At 47.4% G+C, this 22,344-nt stretch overlaps 1 protein-coding gene across 1 annotated transcript in view; it reads left to right on the plus strand.

Moving 5' to 3' along the window:
* The window catches only part of Shroom3 (shroom family member 3), a 66,580-nt gene that overhangs the window by 9,460 nt on the left and 34,776 nt on the right, over positions 1-22,344 (plus strand). Inside the window, 1 exon segment of the mRNA XM_032917159.1 lies at positions 10,460-10,591. The gene's annotated coding sequence lies outside the window, so the exon portion shown is untranslated.

The following is a 22,344-nucleotide window of genomic DNA, read 5'->3' on the forward strand; positions in this document are numbered from 1 at the left end:
AGCCCTTGAGAATGTGTGCGCTGGGTAGTTTCCTGCACTCTGGCTGCATTTAGACGCCTCACCTACCTTATAGATGGTCCTTCCGCTGAACTAAAGCTTCAGCCAGGGAGAGAAGCATGGCACGAGAAGGTTGGCTAATAAGGTGGGAAACCTTTAGGCCTGACACTTTCAGATGTCAAGTTAGCATGGGATGCTATTTCCCATCCTAAAGAGCAAACGAATCTTGGAAACAGACACATTTGGCATGGGCTTAAAAACAGTGCATGCGAGCTCCTTCCTAAAACCCGGTAATCCTCTTGGGCAAAGTGAGGATTAGTCTCTGTCCCAAACAAGCCAGTGAGTTCAGTTTTGCTAAGATCCTATGGCCGATGTTGAATTTAGCAAGGGGTCTACTTCCTCAGTGAATGACAACCTCCATTTAGGTTCTTAAATTTTTATTGTTTTATATGTATGTGTTTATGTGTGTGTGTGTGTGTGTGTGTGTGTGTGTGTGTGTGTGTGTGTGTGTGTGTGTGTGTACAGGAGATCTTGGAAGTCAGATCATTGAATTTTTTGGAACTGGAGTTACAGCCAGCTGTGAGCCACTGTGTAGATGTTGGGAATCAAACCCAGGTCCTCTACAAGAGCAGTCAGCTCTCTTAACCTCTGTGCTATCTTCCTTTCAGTCCCTCTATATATTTTTTTTCTTTTTCTTTTTTCTTTTTCTTTTTTTTTCCAGAGCTGGGGACCGAACCCAGGGCCTTGCGCTTGCTAGGCAAGCGCTCTACCACTGAACTAAATCCCCAACCCCTCTATATTTTTAATGTCCACCCCACTCCTTTAGGAAAGGGTAGGGTTGGGACAGCTTCTTCGCTTGTAGACATGATAAAGCTTGGCTCCTTTAAACTGCACTGGGACCCCCGGGTCCTTCCAGAGCCCTTTTCCTTGCTCTCTGCAGGAGGAGGATCTCCCCCAGAGTTCGAGGTGGGATGCACCTGATAGAAAATCCCAAATCCTGATGTGTCTAAACGGTCATGAATGTGTGCGCACTGGCTCATCCTTCCTGAAGCCCGGGGCTGGAGCTGCGGCCTCTGGATTTAACTCCTCCAAGCTAAATCTGCACCCTTGACCTTGACAGCTTCCTCACCACTGCCCTGTCTGATGTCACTTCCTCAGCCCCCTACCCCATTCCCTGTAGTTCAGCAGATCCCCAGTCCCCAAACACCTCCTTATCGCTCTGGGTTATTTATAGCCCTCCAAGTGCATTAGGCATTCCTGGTTTCCTGGCTCCAGGGTCTGAGCCCTGCATGGAGAGTGCCCACATTCAGCTGTCTTCTGGAGGCCATGCCGACTGACTGCTGGTAGCTTCGACCTCCAGCAGTTGCCACGGCATAGGTAGATGTTCTGAGGCTCAGGAGCAATGGCCAGGACCAAGCAGAGCCCAAACCAACACATACATCCTCTGGCTCCAGTCGTGTGTCTTTTCACAGTGACTGGGAAGTCAGAAACTGTAAATTCCAGTTTGGAGCCTCGCCTCCTGCATGTAAAGTGCCCAGCATGAGTTGGCGCCCAGCCGCAGGCATTGTATTATCAGGTTTTGTCAAATCTGCCCCTCTCCCAGTTACATTTATAGACTACCCAGAAGGACCCTCAGACTCATCCACAACAACCACATACACATGACAAGACAACTAACACCCAGTTGACCTGGGCAAGTCTGGTGGCCCATTTAAATGCCAGGGATCCACCTGTCTCTCCCCTCCCCCCCATGCTGGCATTACAGATAGGCAGTGCAGTCCTGGGCTCTCCCACGAGTGCTGGTATCTGTACTCAGATCCTCATGCTCAGATCCTCATACAGGCATTAGCAACTGAGCCATCTTCCCAGCCCCGAGACTTTTACTAGATAAATATTTACTAGGTATTATCTCTAGGAAGAGAACCCCAAAAAGGACCAAGAGCGTTACATGGTGGTTAAGAGCGTAGACCTTCTCATCTTTACCCATCAGGGCTTAGACAACGACCTTTGCTTTTCTTTGTCTTTGTTTTCTCATCTGTGTCTTAAGGAGGGATAGCACAGAGACAGCAAGCTTCTTGTCTTGAACAGTGGTTGTGAATACTCTAAGATGGATAGTAGTGCCCTCAAAGTATGACATAGAGTAATTGCAGCCTCTGAGATAGCCGCTCTGCCACCTGCTCTCCCTATGACTGGTGGAAGCAAGCATGTGCATAGACAGGGATGAATGTAGAGGAAAGGGCTTGACCACAGTCTCCTGTACTTCGTTCCCTTGAGTACTGGGCTGTCTTGTCCTTTGTGTGAAGGTTTATAAGTGTATAATTGGACAATTATTAGCACAGAGGGGTCCTATCCGTTTGTCTCCACTGCACATATAATGCATGATTCAGTATACGTTCCATGATTGGCCCTTAGCTACTATTAGCCAAGCAGATAGTTGGGCTGGGTATAGAAGTGGCCAGGCTCTGATTCTCAAGCCCAGCTATCTCAGTATGTATTGAATTATTTTCAGCAGTGTGCCCAGTGTTAGGAACTACTCCAAAGGCAGGAATGCAACTTGAGTAGCTTTAGGTAGGAGTGAGGGAGCCCTTCTGATGCTGGCCCTCTTATTCCACCTGTAGGGACAGTTGGCCTTGGGGGAGAGGAGTCCCATTTGAATTTCGGTACCATTACCTTTTCTCCTTGAGCATTCCCTGCAGAGAGGCTTTGGGTATTAAATGTTTGCCACCCCTTTACACAGAACTTTTGGGGGTGTAGAGTTTAAAGGCAGTCTAAGCTACAGAGATTCAGAGTTGTTTTAGTATATCCATACACATAGGAGAACCCCACATTTCTCAGGGCTGTCTCAAGTCCTCAGCTCAGAGCATTTGAAGCTATAGGCAACAGACCCTAGCAGAGGTCTCATTAATTTAATTGTATTAGGGCCCTTTGGTTATTTAAGCCTTTACTTAAGGCTAGGTGTTACAGAGTGCTTGCTGAGTAGAAAGATTGAAGTCCAGAGCTGGAGAGATGGCTCAGTGGATAAAGCTGACTGTTGCCAAGCTTAATGATGTGAGTTCAAATCCCAGGATCCACACTGTAGAAGGAGATAATGGACTCCCACAACTGCCCTCTAATTTCAGCACACGCACATGTGTGCACACAACACTTACACCATGGCACACACAAGTGCGCATATACACACAAAAAATAAGGACTCCAAAGAAGAAAGATTGAAGCAGATTAATACTTTTAGGAAGCTAAAAGATTAGGCTAGTCCCACCCCACGCCCCTGTGCCATTTCTCCTGTTCCCATCTTTATACGAGGCTGACATCTAGACATGGAAAAGCATATAGATTTAGAAGGAAACACGTATATTAAGTGCTGACGATACAGATTATAGTCATGAGTCCATTTGTCATGTTTCAGAGCAGTAAGAGACGGCAGCCAGAGCAGGCACAAGTGGACCCAGGCCTGAGATGTATAAAGACCATCAGGCCAAGGCTGAGGCATTGTGTTGCTCTCCTATCACTAACCAAGCCGTGGGACAAGGTGGTCAAGCAGAAAGACACGGCATTTTAAAGAGTATGTCAGTACCGTGCCTGTGATTAAAAGTACCGGGTAGGGTATGGCCAGCATACAGTCAGAGGTGATGCAAACTGATCACAAGGAATGATTAGAAAAGAAAAGAAAAAAAGAGAGTAATGAAGGAACAGTGACCCAGAAGATTAAACCTCAAATCAATAAGTAGCCAAGGGTCAGCATTAAGAGCAAAGGGGCCTTCGGGGAAAAGGGCAGTGCATTGAGAATGTCTGGAGAACCTTTGACCCCTGGTCACATGGTCAGCAGCCAGAAATTGAAGAGTAACTATGTTTAAGAGCAGAAGTCTGTGAAGGTCAGAGAGAGGTTCTTTTTATTTATTATTATTATTTTTGTTATTTTTTTTTACTTATTTTATGTATATGACTACACTATAGCTGTCTTCAGACACACCAGAAGAGGGCATCACATCTCATTACAGATGGTTGTGAGGGAGAGAATTGAACTCGGGACCTCTAGAAGAGCAGACGGTGCTCTTAACCGCTGAGCCGTCTCTTCAGGCCCCCAGAAGTCCTTAAAACAGCCTTCAGGCACCGAAGAGTCCAGGCCTTGTCAGCCTCCTGGAGACCGGGAGAGGGGAAGGAAGGGAGTACTCGGGATCTGATTGCAAGACTTGAGAACTCGTCAGGCCAAGACAAAAGGCAAATGGTCAGCCAGAGAGATGTGGAAGACGTGGAACAGAGGAGAAGCGAAAGGTGACTTGAAGCACTAAGAATGCGGCTTTTAGTAAGGAGGGCAAGCTATCATGAAACAAGCATTGGTGTACACCTAGGAAATCCACTGGGTTCTGAGGACAGACTTAGCCCTACCTAAGCACACAGTGCTGCGGTGGTTTGAATATGTAGAGAAGGATGTCACTGTGGAGGCAGGGCTTTTGAAGTCACACACACATACACGCACGCACGCGCATGCTTATGTCTGGTCTACGTGATCCAGACAGTCTCCTACTGCTGCCTTTGGATTAAGATGTAGTAACTCTCAGCTCCTTCTCCCAGCACTGTATGGGCCTGCAGGCCACCATGATGATAATGGACTGAACCTCTGAAACTGTAAGCCAGTCACAATTAAATGTTCTTTTATAATAGTTGCCTTGGCCATTGTGTCTCTTCACAGCAATGGAACCCTGACTAAGACAACTGCCCACTTAATTACTAAAATCCTTCTGGTTGCTTCCAAGGGAAGACCAAGGCCTAGGGCCAACCACATGTCAAAGGTCTTGGCCAGTTTCTGGCAGTGCCACTGCTTTCTCAAGGAAGCCTCCTGCACCAAAAGCTAGGGCTGGTGGCCTGACCAGAAAGCGACAGGAAAGGAGGAGCCTGCCCTCCTAGCATGTTACGAGTCATCAATCAATGTCTTGGAAAGTTTAAGGCGCAGAGCCTCACTTGGGATGTCTTAGATACAGTGTATCAAATAGGGCCTCTTACGGGTAAACTGACTTTAGGCTGTGCGGTTCAAAAGAACCCGGTACAGGAAAAGCCAGATGGGAACCCTGACTTGCTGAGCACACTGCTTGCAAAAGGCAGACGGTGTTCAAGTGAGCAGTTCCCTGCAGCGGTGAGTGTATAATAAAGGGAAAGCTGGGTGCCGGGAGGAGAGTATTTACATCAGATAAGGCAGCCCAGGAAAGGCCGATGTTTGACCTAGAACCTGAAGGCTAAGGAAGAGCAAGGCAAGACTTGGAAAGAATCTTCCAAGGGAATGGAAAATGAGGTAAAGAGCTTAGAGGGTTTGAGGAAGCTTCTGAGAGCGAGCGAGGTGAGGGCCTGATGAAGTTGGAAAGGTCGAAGGATGGAAGGATGAGTCTGAGGGAAGGAACACTTCCCCCAAGTGTGATAGAAATCAGGAGATGATATCGCTCCCTCTGTTTAGAGCTTGTGTTGGCCACTGAAGACACTAGATTAGAGGGACAGCAGGGGTCGGGGAAGAAGCATCTGATTTCAACAGGGAAATGGAACCTGTCCTTAGGTTTTAACGGCCCATATCCTGGCTTCTTCCCATTTAAGGACAAAATAGAAAACTAACCTCCCTGTAAGCCAGGAACTAAGAGGGCCTGGAGAGGCCATTTTAATAGGCTCAGGTCTCCATGTCTTCTTCAACCTCCACGGTCCTTCTGTAGTTTTTACAGGGTTCAAACAAGCCACGGGAACAGAATGATCCAGCACTTTATCTCGTATTGACTGAAACTCGGCCCAGAAAGTAGTTAATGGACGCTATTAAAACATCACACAGTAAAGCAGTCATTGTATGTTCAGGAGTTAGGAATGTTAAGAGGCAGAATGTACCCATCCTAGGAAGTAGATAGGTGGTTGTCCTGGACTTCTTGTTTCTTAAGTATGAGGAAGAAAGATGTTACAATGGCTTACTGTAGTTGTAGATCACAATAACTCAGCCTGGCTCACCCTTCTCAGGGTTGGCTTAATTCCTAGTTTATCACCCATGGTTGTGATCCTGTGATACTGAGACCGGAGAATAGTAATAGGCAACATAAAAACAGCCCCCCCCCTTCCCCAGAAGTATCTCAATGGTGTAGCCACAGAGTCCAGATCGGGTCACGGGGTGCTGGACATTAAGCAGTATTCCGTTCGCTCAGCAGACATTGCTTGCCCGTGCTTTTGTCTTAGTTGAGTAGCAAAAGAGGGAGCCTCAGAAGCAGGCTGGTGGAAAGTCCTGTGATCGTCTTCGATGTGCACACCCACAGTGTGTGTGCTGCTCTGTGCAGGGAAGCAGGAGTAGGGAGAGTGGACTCAATCCGCTTCACCCCTGCTGTGCTGGGCAAGGTGTCCTGCAAGACGCGATGTCCAGGATGAAGTGTGAGGATGGAGGGGCTACACCAGCCAGTGGGGAGCTGTCCTTCGGGGACATGGCCTCTTGAGGGCAGACAGGTTTACTTCAGTATTTTCACTTGACGCTTGGCTGACTCCGGGAGCGTCCACAGGGTAGTTTAAGTAAAAATAATTCCATCTGGTAACTTTAAATTAGTGGGCCTGTCATCACCATGTTCATGTACGTTATAATGCTATGGCTTCAAACAAAGTGGCGTGAACAAAGCCTTTGGAACTGCAAAATTGAAAGAAAGAAAGAAAGAAAGAAAGAAAGAAAGAAGGAAAGAAAGAAGGAAAGAAAGAAGGAAAGAAAGAAAGAAAGAGCGAGCGAGCAGTTCTCTGGGATTTCGGGCCCAAGTGAGTATAATTCTGTGTGTGGTCTGTGCCAGCACACATACAACTTCGTCGTCTCGGTGTGTTCTGGAAAATGGGTCTTAGGAGGAAAAAAAAAAAAACCCTCCCTCACTGTCTCTTTCATAAGGGGTTTTGGTAATAACTCACAACATATGGGAGAAGCATGCACATCCTTTCGTACAAAAGACTAGGGACAGTCCGCCTGAGGCGTGTGGTACCCATTAGTCCTTGCTGGATGAGATCAAAGTGCCTGCCTAAGAATGCCAATTACCGTTGTGAGAGCAGTCGGCAGAGTAGTCTGCAGTGGGTGGGGAGACAGCATTCTGGAGACAGTGTGAGTTTAATGTCCAGGCTGAGGCTCACTCTGCAGGTAAGTGGTTTTGTGTATAGATAAGACAGGGGAAAGGCTAAAAGATAATTCCGGGGTACGAGTTGACAGTAGTTCCTTCCAGAACCGTCTTCCATGTGGTGCTCAGTGTTATTCCTCTCATTAGAACATAGGAATTTACAGTTAATGGTCTCCAGCCATTAGAAATCATCAAGAGATGAAATGACCCCACGTGCCCTGTGCTCGTGTCCTTCTCCCATTGGCTTACTCATCCTGCCCAACCATACATAGCCTGTGACATCCACAGCTGGTGGCTCTCCATCTCTAGGAGGTCCAGGATAGGGAATGGGAAAAGACAAAGAACCGGGCTCTGGAGCCCCAGCCACTATACAGAAAGGGCAGAGCCAACAATTGCGGCGTAGGTAAAAAATGAGGAAGTTATTAAATGCCACAAAGGCTCTCTGAAAGGCCTGGCTGTGGTTGTTTTTCTCCAATAACAGAGGACAGTAAGGTCTAGGGGAGGCCTAGAAAGGAAAAGTCCAGTCCTCTGCCATAGACGGGATGATGCCAGGGGGTGGTCCTGAAGGGCTCTTTTTTTGTTTTGCTTTACCTCTTTGACATTACGTTTACTCGCGTGGGAGAGAACATCGAACACTTTGCAGGAGCTGACCTCTCCTCCTACCATCTATGTCCCGGGAGTGGGACTCGGGTCACCAGGCAGGCTCTTCTCCATCCTGCTGGCTGTCGGAGCGTGCTCTCTACATTCATAAAATCTCAGCGTTAGGGTGTTGAATGGGGAGATTCCTTCAAGTCTACTTTGCACCTCCACGGAAGCCAAATGTCTGTCGGATCAGAGCTGCTAGGGGTGGTGTGAGAATTTCCAAATGAGGAGTTGCATGAATGTTGTAAAAGGTTGCAGCCTGTTAGCTCTCACTGGCCAAGGCTCTCACTGGCCAAGGCTCTTCTGTCCTCTCTGTATAAATTAGGCCCCCTTTAGTTGCAGCTACTTTGTGAGACCTCTGAAAGACGCTCTAAAATGAAGATACTGGATTAAGACAGAAATGAAAATACAGGGTTAATGCTCCCGTCCCATGCGTGAACAGTATTCCAGACAGTCTGTATATATTAGAACTCCTGGAACAACTATGACAGGTGTAATAATAATGCTAATTTACCATGCCCTGGGCTTTGTTCTGATTATTTTACCTCTGTTATGGAAGCGTCTTAACGCCCACTTTATAGATGACAGAGCAGAGGTATATCGAGGGCCACGTCACCCATGGTCAGGACTCCTTCTCCAGGGCCGAGTTTTCAGCCTTTGTGCACAGTCCCTGCTCTGCCTTCCTATAGCCCAAGAGCCGCAGGCCCAGTGCTACTATCAATGTCATAAGGGACATAATCTCAGCCAAGCCCTAAACTTCACATTTAGAATTACACTGAACATACAGATGGAGGTGGGGCCGCATACATACTACTAAGTGTAGTTATATCCGGTTTTCGTTACTGTCATGAAATAGCCAAGGCAGGCTGGCTTGGTAAGGATAAAAAAAAAAGAGTTTCATTAAAGCCCACAGTTCTGGAGACTGAATGTCCCAATGGGGCAGGCTTCTTGGCATGGTCTCCGGCGAGAGCCCTCAAGGCAGTCAATATCCTGTCAGACTGCCTCGTGGCTGGGAGCACAGATCAAGAGCAAAACAGGAAGGTAGATAATGATTGGAGGGCCAAGTTCATCTGTATAACAGCGCACTATTCCAAGGGCAGGGCTGTGAACACACAAACACACGCACGCACGCACGCGCACGGTGCCACCACTTAAAGGTCCTGCTCTACAGAGTCCATGAGTCCTTGAGGCACCTTTAGGACCTATCCAGGCAATGTCTGAAAGAGAAACACTACACCTTAAGAATAGAAAATCCCAGCTTTGCCCACCAAGCAAGCCCCAGAGCACCTCCTCAGGACCCTTGGATAAACAGAGCTCTTTTTACTTGTCTTAGGGTTTCTGTGTTCTAAGAAATAGGAGGCCAGATGGGCAGGCTTAATCTCGACAGAGGCTTGATAATCCTCCCCTCTCCGCCAAGGCATACGCAGAGGCGGAGCGGCCTCACCGTGCCTCTCATAGGTCCAGTTGGATCTCAGAGGCTTAGAAAAACCCTCGAAGACCAACTGCAAATACCACCAGGAGGGTGACAAAACCCACTCGTGGGGGAGGGGTGGCAAGATGGCTCAGAGGGTAAAGCGCTTGCTGCACAAGCCCAACAACCGGAGTTTGGTCCCAGGAATCCATGTAAAAGGTCAGATACAGGGGTGCATGTCTGTAACCCCATTACTCCTGTGTGACAGGAGAGTCCCTTGGGCTAGCTACCCTGGAACACACGGCAGCAGAGAAGAATGACACAGCACAGAAACTGCAGCATCCAGGTAGTGGGGAAGAGGTGACTCACCAAAGCTGTCCTTTGACCACGGGTGTGCCAGGGCATGCACACACACCCTTACTCACATTTATACACCACACACAATAATACTATAAAATAAAACCTTAAGCCCACTTCAGAGCCCGAAGCAGGGCTATCGTGATAAAGGGGCAACATCGAGGGTGTCTGGAAATCCTAGACCCGAGCTCCTCCTGAGAAGTATGTTCTTTCCCATGGCAGAAGGCACTGGCAATGTGGAGCTTAAAACTTTTCTCTGACTCCCTGGGAGTACGGAAGAGAGTTGTAGGGGTGGTTTTGGGGCCTGCGGGTGACAGGCTGGGTCAGAATGGATGCACAAAAGGCCTTCCGATATGATAGAATCCAAACAATGTGAAATAACCGAAGCCCAAGAATTACCGTGGGTTCCCGTGGATTCCTCCTGAGCTGCCACCCACAGAGCTGCACAGGGGCTGTTGCTCTTGAAGACTGCACCCCTCACTTCAAAGAGGAGACATAGAAACCCTGACCTGGTTTCAGGGAAACAGTGTAGCAGCTTGGATCAGTGAGTTCCGTTTTCAGAATCTTAACAGTTAATGTGGCTGAGGTATGGCTCAATGGGAGAGCATTTGTCCAGTGTGCACAGAGCCCTGGCTTCCAACCTGGAGGACTGCAGTTCTGGGGCCTTGTGCATGCTAGGTGAGTGAGTGTACTACCTCGGAACTACATCCGAAGCCCTACTACCGCAAAACATTACATATACAAAAAAGATACAATGTATAAAGATACATACTTATTAGCCACAGAACCTTAGGCAGCCAGGGTAGAAGACCTCTGTAGACTGAGTCCTGCTCAGCTCAGCTGTTTTTTCTGGCTCCAGTCCGTGTTCGTGTATTTTCCAGTGAGATTCATTTGCGCTCCCTGCTATAAACCCCCTGTCGTGCTCAGCTGTTGGTTTTCTTGTTTTTCACAGAGACGTGTGTGCAGCCCCGGTCCATGCAGATCCCGGTACCTCTAACTCCATCAGCTCAGAGCTGCTCACCTGCAGTCCCCAGCACCGGAAAGCGACATGGTCAGGAGGGGTGAAACTTCGGCTAAAGCAGAGGTAGGCGGCTTGAAGGTTAACACCGAACAGTGTGGGGAAAAAAAAAGATTGGCCCACCCTCGGGAGAGGGCATTGTGACAAAGATGGTTAAAGGCCGGGGCTGGTGGGAGAGGGAAGGAGCTCAACAAGGAGGTCACCTACGTTAAACTTCAGAAGGATGTTGAAGTTATACCCTGTTCTTTCTCCCAGCCCCAGGCTATCAGAAATAAGACTCAGGCTTAAATATATTTATAAATACCTTGGCCATATAGCTAGGCTCTACTCTGACTATATCATAACTAAAGTATCCCATTTCTTTTAACCTGCATTCTGCCATATAGCTGGTTACCTGTCCTGAGGCACCATGCGTCTGTCTCCTCACATCTTCCCACCTTCTCTTTCCGACCTGAGCCATAGACCATGGGCTTTTTAATTGACAATGATGCATCTATGCAATGCATGGGATATTCTTTCTATGAAGGAATCTTGTTTGTCTTAGGCTTGGTTATTGAACCCACAGCCTTGATAGATAATAGCAAGTGCTCTACCACTGAGCTATTGGGCATTACAATTTTGGATTTTACACTGGTGTAGTGGCGTATGGCTTTAATCCCAGTACTCAGAAGGCAGAGGCAGCCGATCTCTAAGAGTTGAAGGCCAGCCTGGTGTATATAGCAAGTTATAGACCAGACAGGGTTACATAGAGAGACTCTTATCTTTAAAGGGAGGGACGGGGGAGGGAGAGAGAGAATAATTGGATCTGTGTCAACCTAGATTTGCATATTTGGATTTTCCATGTTTAAGATACACGAATACACATTTTGGCTTTTTCGTTGTTTTTTGTTTGTTTGTTTTTAAAGATTTATTTATTCTATGTATACGGGTACACCGTTGCTGTCTTCAGACACACCAGAAGAGGGCACCAGATCCCATTACAGATGGTTGTGAGCCACCATGTGCTTGCTGGAAATTGAACTTAGGACCTCTGGAAGAGCAGCCAGTGCTCTTAACCGCTGAGCCATCTCTCCAGCCCACACATTATGTTTTATGTAATAAAGCAATACTTGTAGTTGATTTTTATATTAAGATTATTACATTCCACTTTAAGAAAGATACTCAAAAGTAGTGTCAACTTGCCAGAGGGCCAGAGAAGCCAGCTGCCTGGTGAGTGGGGTAGGCTGGGCCCAGGCTGAGCTTCTCAGAACCGGCAGGCAGGCTTGCTCCTGCAACAGGTGCAGGCAGAAGTCCCAAGGCCATCGCTGCTCCCTTTGGTCACCTCGTATCTTCACGGTGCAGAGACTCCAAAGCAAGTCCTCTGCTGGACTCTGTAGGCGAACCTTGTGGCACTGGCAGAGTCCGGGGGTCAAGAAGTTACCATCCACTGGGACAGCTGCTCTAACCTGGGAAGAAAATGGTCAAGATCCTGAACCAAGACGGTGCTCACAGGACAAGAGACAGGACAGATTCCAGAAGGATTAAGGAGACAGAGTTAAGAGCAGATGCGAGTAAGGGAAAGGAACAGGACAGCTGGCGAGCGAGTGGTTTCCAGGGACACTGCTGTGGGGCACTTAGAGGTATTGGTAGGGCTCTTGGCCAACACTGGGAGAGCAAAAGGAGCAGGGACCGCCTGCTGGCGGAGAGTAGGAATTCAGGCTGGGTGTGGTGCACATGCCTTTAACCCCAGTAGCCATCGGGGCAGAGACAGGTGGTTGTCTGTGAGTTTCATGGCCGTTGGGCTCCGTAGGAGATGGTAGAACAACCTTTGCTGCTATGCTCTGGCCTCCACATCTGCACATATGCACACACACACACACACACACACACACACACACACACACGAAGACAACACAAGCACTCAGAACATAGCATGTAAAGCAATCCTTAAAAAAGTTGAATGGAACAAACGGACTTAAATATATCCATAAATAAACCATTCCGAAAGCTATCCGGGGGTGCTAGCATGCCCGTAATGCCAGCTCCTGGGGAAGTCTAAAATGAGAGCCTATCTTGCTCCCAGGAGTTCAAGACCAAAATGGCAGCACAGCAAGCTCCTCTCTCACACAGGCAAGCAAGCAAATGAATAGAAAGCCAATCAAGTTATTACGTTAGCATAATCAGCTCTGCTGTCTGCACGAAGGGAGGATGGACAGGACCAGGTAGACAGATAATTTCCTCCTTAAAAGTCATGACCTTGGGGTTGGTAAGCACTGACTGCTCTTCCAGAGGTCCTGAGTTCAATTCCCAGCAACCACATGGTGGCTCATGACTATCTGTTATCTATAAGGGCATCTGTTGCCCTCTTCTGGCTTGCAGAGCACTTAACATTAATCAATCAATCAATCAATCAATCAAATACATGGACACATTAAAAAAGTCATGACCGTTAAGTTGGGTGGAGCCCATTTGGTAGGGTGCTTGTCTGGCACGATGAAGCCTGAGTTTCATCCCAGCACCATATAAACTGAGCACAGTGGTGTCTTAAATCCCAGCTCTGAGGAGGCTGAGGCAGGAGGATCAGGAGCATGCACAGCCTCACAGACAATTTGAGGCAGCCTGAGACGCAAGCAGCTCCCATCTTAAAGAAAATCAGACTCTCTGTGCTTGGATTTTTATATGCACGTGTTTTGCCTCCTCAACTCTAGTCATAAGACTTTGTGATCACCTACTTCCTAATTCTTTCCTCTCCTCCGAGGTCACCCAACTGTGTCACTTGCTGTGAGAGAGTGCATGCCAAAGCAGCTTAAGGAAGAAAAGCTTGGTTTTTGGTTTTGGCTCACAGCTTGAGGGTCCAGTCCACCATGGTGGAAGGTGGCAGTGAGGGCTGCTGTAGCTGTCTATGGCAGTGGAAATGGGAGGCAGCTGTTTACAGTGCACCTGTTCACACTGCACCTGTTCACGCTATACCTATGCACACTGTACACTGCACCTGTTCACACTGTTTACCCGTTCACGCTGCACCTGTTCTCACTGCACACTGCACCTGTTCACACTGCACCTGTTCACGCTGTACCTCTGCACACTGCACCTGTTCACGCTGCACCTGTTCGCACTGCACACTGCACCTGTTCACACTGTACCTGTTTATGCTGCACCTGTTCGCATTGCACACTGCACCTGTTCACACTGCACCTGTTCACGCTGTACCTGTTCGCACTGCACACTGCACCTGTTCACACTGTACCTGTTCACTCTGCACCTGTTCGCACTGCACACTGCACCTGTTCACACTGTACCTGTTCATGCTGCACCTGTTCGCATTGCACACTGCACCTGTTCACACTGCACCCGTTCACGTTGTACCTGTTTACACTGCACACTACACATGTTCATGCTGCACCTGTTCACACTGCACCTGCAGTCAGGGAGCCGAGAGAGGTCAATGCCCCAACTCAGCCCCCACCTTTTGCATTTTTAAAATCTGTCTTGAATCGTACCCAGTTTGATTAGTCCATATTCAGGGTAAGCCCACCCTTCTTAGTTGGACTTCTTTGGAACCATCCTCACAGGTATGCCCAGAAGTGTGTCTCCAGTTGATTGCAAATCCATCCAGACTGACAGAGAGAGGACTGAACTTAAAAATTGGAATGACTCTCTTCCAGCTATACCCAGACCCTAACTCTTAATTGCTTTAGCTTTTACTTAGTTTGAAATCATCGTAGACTCATAAAATAGTACTTGTAATTTCCCCAACACCTGCTACCCAGCTTTTCCTAATGTTTGCACCTTTTATAAGCAGTAGAAGTATCAAAATAAGCAACTGGCCATAGCAGTTGATGATAGTACCAACGTTTGAGACTTGAGGAACAGCAGACCTTATGAAGAGAAGCCATTTTCCGTTTAGGAATCCACTTACAGTTTCCACATGTCCTTAGTTGTCTTGATCTGTGACACTTTCTTAATCTCTTCTTGGCTTTTGTGACTCTGGCATTTAAAAAAAAAAAACATTTCTCTCTTTTGGGGGAACACGCCACTGTGCTCTGAGCTTGTGTGAAGGACAGAGGACAACTTGTGGGGGTTGGCTCTCTCCTTTCACCACAGGGTCCTGAGATCAAACCCACGTTGCCAGGGTTGGCCGCATGCTCCTGTAACCACTGTGCCATTTTGCCAGTGCAGGAGGATTGCTTGTGCACCACGATCCGTGGTGCGAGGCTGTTGTTTTTTAGCTATTACTGAGGATTAAAGCTTAGATATCCTGCATGCTTGTCAAATGCTCTCCCCCAAAAGCTATATCCTACAGCGGTGACATTGATATTTTTCAGGCCAGTGGCCAGTTACTTTGAAGAATGCCTTTGATTTAGGGGTATCTGTTGTTTTCTCATGGTGACGTTGAGGCTGAGGCGTTTTTTGACAATACCTCTCAAGTGATAGGTGTCTCTCCTGGGAGCTGCAGGGCAGCTGCAGCTGTGGCACCAGGGCCCACGTGAGGGTGACCATCTCATCACAGCTGATGACAACTTTGGTGACTTGGTGATTGATAGTGAGGCTCCCACGTCTCTCCGCTGGGAGGGAGAGTAACATTGAGGCTATGTGTAATACCCTGCTTGTCTTTAGACCTTTTCTTCACTGACTTCTAAGTCTGTTGATGTCGTCTCAGATAACTGGAACGTTCCAGAAGCTACTCCATATTTCTTTCATTCCTTCTACATTTACTCATCAGAATTCTTCTGTAAGGAAGCACTGTTATTTTTCCTCTCCCATCTATTTACCCAGTGATTGATTTATGTCAGTGAGGACTTCATATCTGTCTCGTCTCATGAGTAATGGTCCCACCCTTCTCTTATGTCTGTTGTTGCTTAGATTGTCTCAGTCTTGGCCATTAGGCTGTGGTCGAAATCCTATTCTGAAACATAACACAGGGGTGAGGTACCAGTATCTCATTCTTACTGGAACATAGCACAGGGGTGAGGTACCAGTATCTCATTCTTACCGGAACAGAAAGCAAATGACATCGTACTTCTCTGTGGAGTAGAGCAAGCGTCGAGGCAGGAGGTTGGTGTTGGGTACATCCCGGAGGCCCGTACTGGAATTTTGAAGATTGGAAACGTCTAGGGTCACCTCATGGACCAAATACAAGAGGTCAGAATTCCTCCTAGCTGCTCCTTCACTTAGCAGTCCAGCCTCCCCGCCCCAGTGTGCAGCAGCAGTCACAGCCCTTTGGCAGCTGAGGCAGAGTTTCGAGTTCAAGGCTACCCCAGGTCACATCATGGGACCCTGTTGCAGGGACAGACAGAAGGAGAGTACTCTGCCTTGGTTGGTTTCGAGTAGGGTCTTGCTTCGTAACCTACGACTTTTGAGCCCCCTGTCTCTGCTGCGATTTCGAGTGTGAACCACCACACCAAGGGGGAGGAAGAGAGAATCCTCATGATCTGACCTGTCTTGGCTGAAACTCCTAAATAAATCTCCCTAAATAAAAATCTGTGGAGGTTTGGATCACTGTAGTTGGTAATGAGTCAGTAATGGAGACCAGTTATGCTAGCTTATAACCGAGGATTTTCCACTCCGGTGCCTCCTTCGAGGTCCTTCTCTCAGTCGCCACCACCCTTAGAATAACTTGTCTGTGTTCAGCCAACCTCCGCTCCATGGGGTTAAATCAGGGTGAAAGGAGTCCGCTCCTCTCTTGGACTCCAGTGCGTGCCCCCCCCCCCCTTCTGGCAATTCCTCTCAGCAGGGGATTCTGTGCCCAGCTTCCTCCTCCTGCTCTCTCTCCATATAATGTCTCAGAGAGGCCCCGGAGAGACTGCATAGGAGCTAAGGCTGTGAGCATTCGGGGTTCAGAAATGGTGGGAGGAGGCTTCCTGCTTTTACTTTTGATGCATCCTCCAGGACAGGTTTCCCTGGCTTCCCTCCTCTTGCTGCCTAGCATTTCAAAGCCATGTGCTGGCTTTTCTCAGGAAAAGTACTGAGGGCCACCCTTTCCTCTTGGTCCTTTTACATAGGTGACTGAGGGGTAGAGTCCCTCCCACTTGCTCTGAGATCAGGCGGCTCCTGTCCTTTAACTGTAAGCTCACCTGGCCAGGAAGGGAAATCGCTGGGGAGCCCCGCCTCTGTGGGTGGAGCCTAAGCCGAGGGTGACTTCGCTTTCTCCCCTGCTCCTGAGTGCTGTACCAGAAAGGGGTTGCTCTATGGGATGTTTCTTTTGCTCAGGGTAAGTGCAAACTGTTGGAATGAGATTCAGAGCCTTTTATTGTAGGGCTCTAACTCAAGAACCTTTTTCAGATGTCTTTTTCATAGTGTGTTCTATCTGGGTTTTTGTTTTCTTTTCTTTTTTTTAACTTTTGTTTTTGTTGTTCTTTGGTTGGTTGGCTGTTTATAGGGGGTTGTTTGCTTTTGTTGTTGTTGTTTTGTTTTGTTTGTTTGCCCTTATGTTGTTGTTTTCCTGAGACAAGTTCTCACTGTGTAGCCCAGGTTGACCTGGAACTCACTGACCTCAGACTCACCGTAATCCTCCTACTTTCTAGCTTCCCAAGAATATGTATTTTTAAAGGAAAACAAGTGACTGCACTTTAAGTTTCAGCCCAGTTAAAACGCCCTACACTGTCCAGTGTGCTGTTAATGATTCTGTCTCGGAATTTACAGCTGTCTACACGCAGGGCTACCCAGTTTCTCATGGCTTATCTGCCTAGTCTGTCTGTCTATCTCATTCGGATCAGCCAGAGCTCTCCGCTCCTCCATCAGGTTCCCACTGCAGCTCCCTGTGAACTTTCAGAACTGTGCTCCCAGGAGGAAGGACTGGGCCAGACCAGTTCCAAGTCCTCCCAATGCTCCATTGCTGACCGGTGAGTAAAGTGAGGGGAGCTTTTAAACCTCATTTTGCGACTGCTCATCCTTTCCCTGGTGTTCTTTTTATGCAGATGAGTTTCTGGCCTGCATAGCTTTTGTCTTTTCTGATGACGATTTCTGTATATTGGAAAGTGAGTTTTGTTTTTGTTTTTTTTTAAACTTCTCATAAGAGGGGCCTTGCTGTGTGAGTGCACAGTGACCCCTCACATCCTTCTCCCCAAGGCTGGCATTGTGTGTGCTGCCACACCTGCCTCCTTCTTCCTGGAGTCACATGTAACCCAGGCTGGCCTTGAACTTGAACTCTCTGTGTAGCCAGAGGATAACCCTAACTCCTGCTTCTCCTGCCCCCCTCTCCCAAAGGGCTGGGATTACAGTGGTGTGCCCCACGCCTGGCTCCTCAACTCCTGTGAAGACGCTCCACATGGTATAGAATTCTAGGCTGGCTACGGTTTTCTCTGAAATCTGGTTTTTTTGTTTGTTTGTTTGTTTTTTGTTTTTTTTACAGTTTTTTTGTTTTGTATTCTGGTTTTTATAGCGCATACAGGATAATGGTATTAATTATTAGGACATTGCCTGTCTGTCTTGTTTTCTTTCTTTCATCAGGGTTTCTCTGTGTAGCCCTGGCTGTCCAGGAGCTCATTTTATAGACTAAGGCTGGCCTCAAAGTCACAGAGACCAGCCTGCCTCTACCTGAGTTCCGGCATTAAAGGTTTGCCCACCACCTCCTAGGTTATGTGGCATGCCACACATTTCTGTCACCATGCTTTGCTGACAGCCCTCCCTCCCACTGCCTCCTCTCTCAACAATTTGTACCTCGCTCTGCTCCCTCCTGACCTACATGGCTTCTGAGGGGATGGTGTGCGTCAGTCGGTCTTACCTTCGCTCTCCCATGGGTGAAGTCTTTCCTCTAGGCCCCCTCTCAGATGTGCTAATTTAAAAAAAAAAAACAAACCAGATTACTCCTTTACAGTTTCTTTTTCTGCTTGTGTACATTTCAAAGTACATATAATAGACTTTAATCGTATTATCTTCCATTATCCTGTGTCCTTCCCTTACAGCCCCATCTACCCCCACTTTCAACCTGTGTGTGTGTTTGTGTGTGAGTGTGTGTGTGTATGTGAGTGTGTGTGTGTGTATGTGTGTGTGTGTGTGTGTGTGTGTGTGTGTGTGTGTGTGTGAGTGTGTGTGTGTGAGTGTGTGTGTGTATGAGTGTGAGTGTGTGTGTGCGAGTGTGTATGTGTGTGAGAATGTGTGAATGTGTGAGTGTGTGTGTGTTTGAGTGTGTGTGTGTTGTGTGTTTATGTGTGTGTATCTTTTGTGGTTGTGTGTGTGTGTGTGTGTTTATGTGTGTGTATGTATGTGTATGTATGTATGTGTGTGTGAGGTGTGTGTGTGTGTGTGTGTGTGTGTGTGTGTGTGTGTGTGTGTGTGTGTGTGTATGCATTTGTGGCCCACTGCATTTAACTAGGCTTGCCCACAATGAGCATGAATTTGGGATTGCCTTGGTTGACCTTTCTCCTTCTTTAATCAGTTTTCTGTAGTGCGGAGACATCTGCTTCCTTGTGGCCATTTGACCTGGTTCCACATGTGTTCACTGAGCTCCTGGACTTGTAGTTTGTGCCCCTATGTGTGTTTGTGGGGATTTCTCCCAGTCATAACCTCAAAGATTCCTGGAGTCAGTTCCCTTTTCTTTTTATACTCTTAAAGCTTCCTGCAGTGTGGACACTACACCTTCTGTGAACCTCTCAGGCCTCGGATGTTCTATTCTGCTTTTGGTTTTGGTGCCCTGCTCCCCGTACCCCCACCCTTTCCTCCTTGCTAAATGTTAAGATGTCCTGCAGTTTGGAGGCACTGTCTTCAGCCAGGTCCAGCCTCTGTGGAAGCCACCCCTCCCCCCTTTAAATACAAGGTAAGAAGAGAGGAAGGGAGAGAGCCTCTGAGTATCTTCTCAATTTTAAGGAAAAGATCCAGCCCTCCCATTTAAGCTTTGAAGTCTTCTTTGTCCATGAAAGGAAGTGTTGGCTGGGCCGGACCTCTGTTCATGACTGCTCTCTGGCACATAGAGAGCGAGGCCACTTCCTTTCCCTTCACAGACTTTTCAGTCCTGCCTCTACCCTTCTACAGTCGTGATTGTAAAATTCTGTCAGTTACACTTGGTGTGGTGCCTGCCTCCTCCGGGGCGCTTTGTCTCAGGCAGAATGCCGCGCCAAAGAACAGGTGAATGGAGCTGTCCTAGGGCAGCCGACTTGCATATTGATTTTCGTCATGACTGTTATGTGACCGTGCCACATAAATGGTAGGAGAAACTCTGAAGTGCGCACATTCAGAAATGTCCTTGATGCCAGAGACCACAGGGCTGGTTTTTCAGGTCTTATCTGGCATACTGTCCTCTGAAAGTGACCGAGAGATCACTCTTGTAAACCTGATGGCAGGTCCTGTGTGTTAGCCGGCTGTGGTGGTGAAACTCCCTCCCTGGTGTAAAACTGAGTGTGAAACATTGGTAGGTAGGGAAGGAGCCGGAGCTGGTGTTCTGGAAGTTTCCTATATTTTGGCTGCCCTGCCCTCAGACCTAGACTGTTCTTTTTATTGGGGTTCCAGTTATGTTAAAACTTTATTTTAATGAACAGGTGTTTTTTTTTTTTAAAGTATGATTTTTTTTTAAAGAATAGATTTCTCTTAACCATTTTTAAAGTGGCATTTACCTTCTTTCTTATCTCTTCAGTTTCTTATTTGTATTCTCTTCTTTACAGTGGGGAGAGAAATAATATAATGAAGAGAAAACCTCAGTGCCATACACGGTGCATCAGATTTACTCCAAAAAGGAATCCCGCTTCTTTGGTGTTAAGAATTTGATATCACTTTTATTTAATGGAGCAATGTGCTCTCTGTCTCTCTCTCTGTCTCTGTCTCTCTCTCTCTCTCTCTCTCTCTCTCTCTCTCTCTCTCTCTCACACACACACACACACACACACACACACACACAAATACAATGGAACATATAAAAAGCACTGTATAACATTAGTTAGCTTGAATTTGAAATAGTTTGGTTGCTATTTGTGCTCTCCCAAGCTTCTGAACTGACAAGTCTCTGGGTTTCCATCCATGCCTACAGAGGGGGTACCTGCAGGGTGGAGGGGAATAACCCAGTCTTCCTGTGCCCCTGCTACTCCTGCTTTGACACTTCCCAGGTGTCCTCTGGGAAGGACTCCTGAGAAGCCAGAGGGAACGCAAGACTCTTTCTCATTCTTTCCCACTCTCCGAGCCTCCCTGAATCCATAAGAATTTGCTTGTGATGTCTGTGTATGACTGCCTGACGGATAGCAGTCTCCTGTGAAGTGGTTTTTTTTTTTTTTTTTTTTCCTGTCAAAGCTCTTGCATAGTAGGGAAGAAAATCCTGAAGTCAATACCTCCTATGCCCAAAAAGTCCCTAAAAACAGTCCTCTTTCCTTTCCTCTGCAGAGAAAACAGGGCCTTCGTCAGGGTTCCCAGTGAGTTGGGGAGGCTATTGGTAAAGCTTTCAGTGCTTCGATTCCACTACCCCATTGCAGTTGTCTTTGAAGGACAAGGGATGGCGTAGGTGAATGAATGCTACTGCAGATTGTAGATGTTTCAGTTGCTCAGGGGTGTGTGTGTGTGTGTGTGTGTGTGTGTGTGTGTGTGTATTGAGTGGGAAAAGCAGGATTGACATTGAGAGAAAGAGTATTTTGGCACCACTTACTATTGACTAAGTTTAAAAAAAAACCCATTGCTAATCCCTCTGTTTAATTAGACCGTTTTCATGTGTTAGTCTATCGGCCTGCCTCAGAATGGAGGATGAGGAGAAATAAACTTCACGTAGGGAGAAGATGTGTAGTCAGCTGTGGGTCAGTGTGGTGAAACCCAGTGCAAGGAAAGGGGATTTCCTTTTCTCCTAATTTGTGGGGTTAGTCATCTATCTGTCCATCTGTTAGCTGGCTTCACTCTCACGATTCAGTCAGTCAGCAAAGCCAAAAGTCCCCCGTATACTTTGTGAGTGTGTGACATTTAAAAAGAATGTTCCCTTCTAGAAAGGACTGTATGGACCTCTGGGGTCGTAGCACCCGATAACTACCTTTCTTACCACCGGTTTATCCCTTCTGTTGTTTTGGTATTTGGGGGGGAATCCAGGACATTGTGCATACTAGACAAGCTCTCCACCAGCGGGCCACACCCTCACATCTTTCTGTAGGTTTGTATTTACATAATGGAATCCTGCCAGAGGATATACAAGAAATTAGCAATGTGGTGGAGGGAGAAATAGGGTCTATAGGGCAAATTATACATTGGGTTTTTTTTTTTTTCTTGTGAATTTATTGTCTATTCAAAAGATTACTTAAATGGATATGGGGAAGGGCTAACTACCTGTTCAGTTTGGTCATGAGTTCATACGTGAGTAAGGTAGTCTTTGTATTAATGTGACTGCATTTCTACATGCCACTTTAAGACAACAGCAAGTAGATGAGGAAGGTTATACGCAGCAGACAAACAGAACCTGAGAGTCAGTGTCCCATCCCCAGCTGAGCAGACGGTGTTGGCAAGGGGGTCTGAAGATCCTCAAACAGAATTCTGCACCATTCATTCTGACAGACCACTTAACACATCACTGTGATGAATTTCCTTCTCTGTAGGGAGCTCGTGGGTGTCATGGTGGGCTTCGTCTTCTGTGGTCATGTGTACACTGAATGGTAGACAGACAGGTAGGCCACTCAGAGGACTGAGAGATATGGTCACTTTGATTGTGTAGAGTCAGCAGTCTTCCTTGTCTATTTTGTGTTGTCTTAAAATGGATCTGGCTATGTTGCCTAGCTGGCCCCAAACTCTGGTTCGAATGAATTCCCCTGCCTCAGTTCCAAGGTGTGTGCCACTCTATCCCGCTGTTCCCTCTTCTGTTTTAAAATCGTTTGTGTCTTACACTTGTGACTTGTGTCTGGGTGACAGCCGACATGGTTTGGAAAGCTAGTGCACCTGGGAGGCCA

This window comes from Rattus rattus, chromosome 11, assembly GCF_011064425.1.
Source record: "Rattus rattus isolate New Zealand chromosome 11, Rrattus_CSIRO_v1, whole genome shotgun sequence".
Classification (NCBI taxonomy): Eukaryota; Metazoa; Chordata; class Mammalia; order Rodentia; family Muridae; genus Rattus; species Rattus rattus.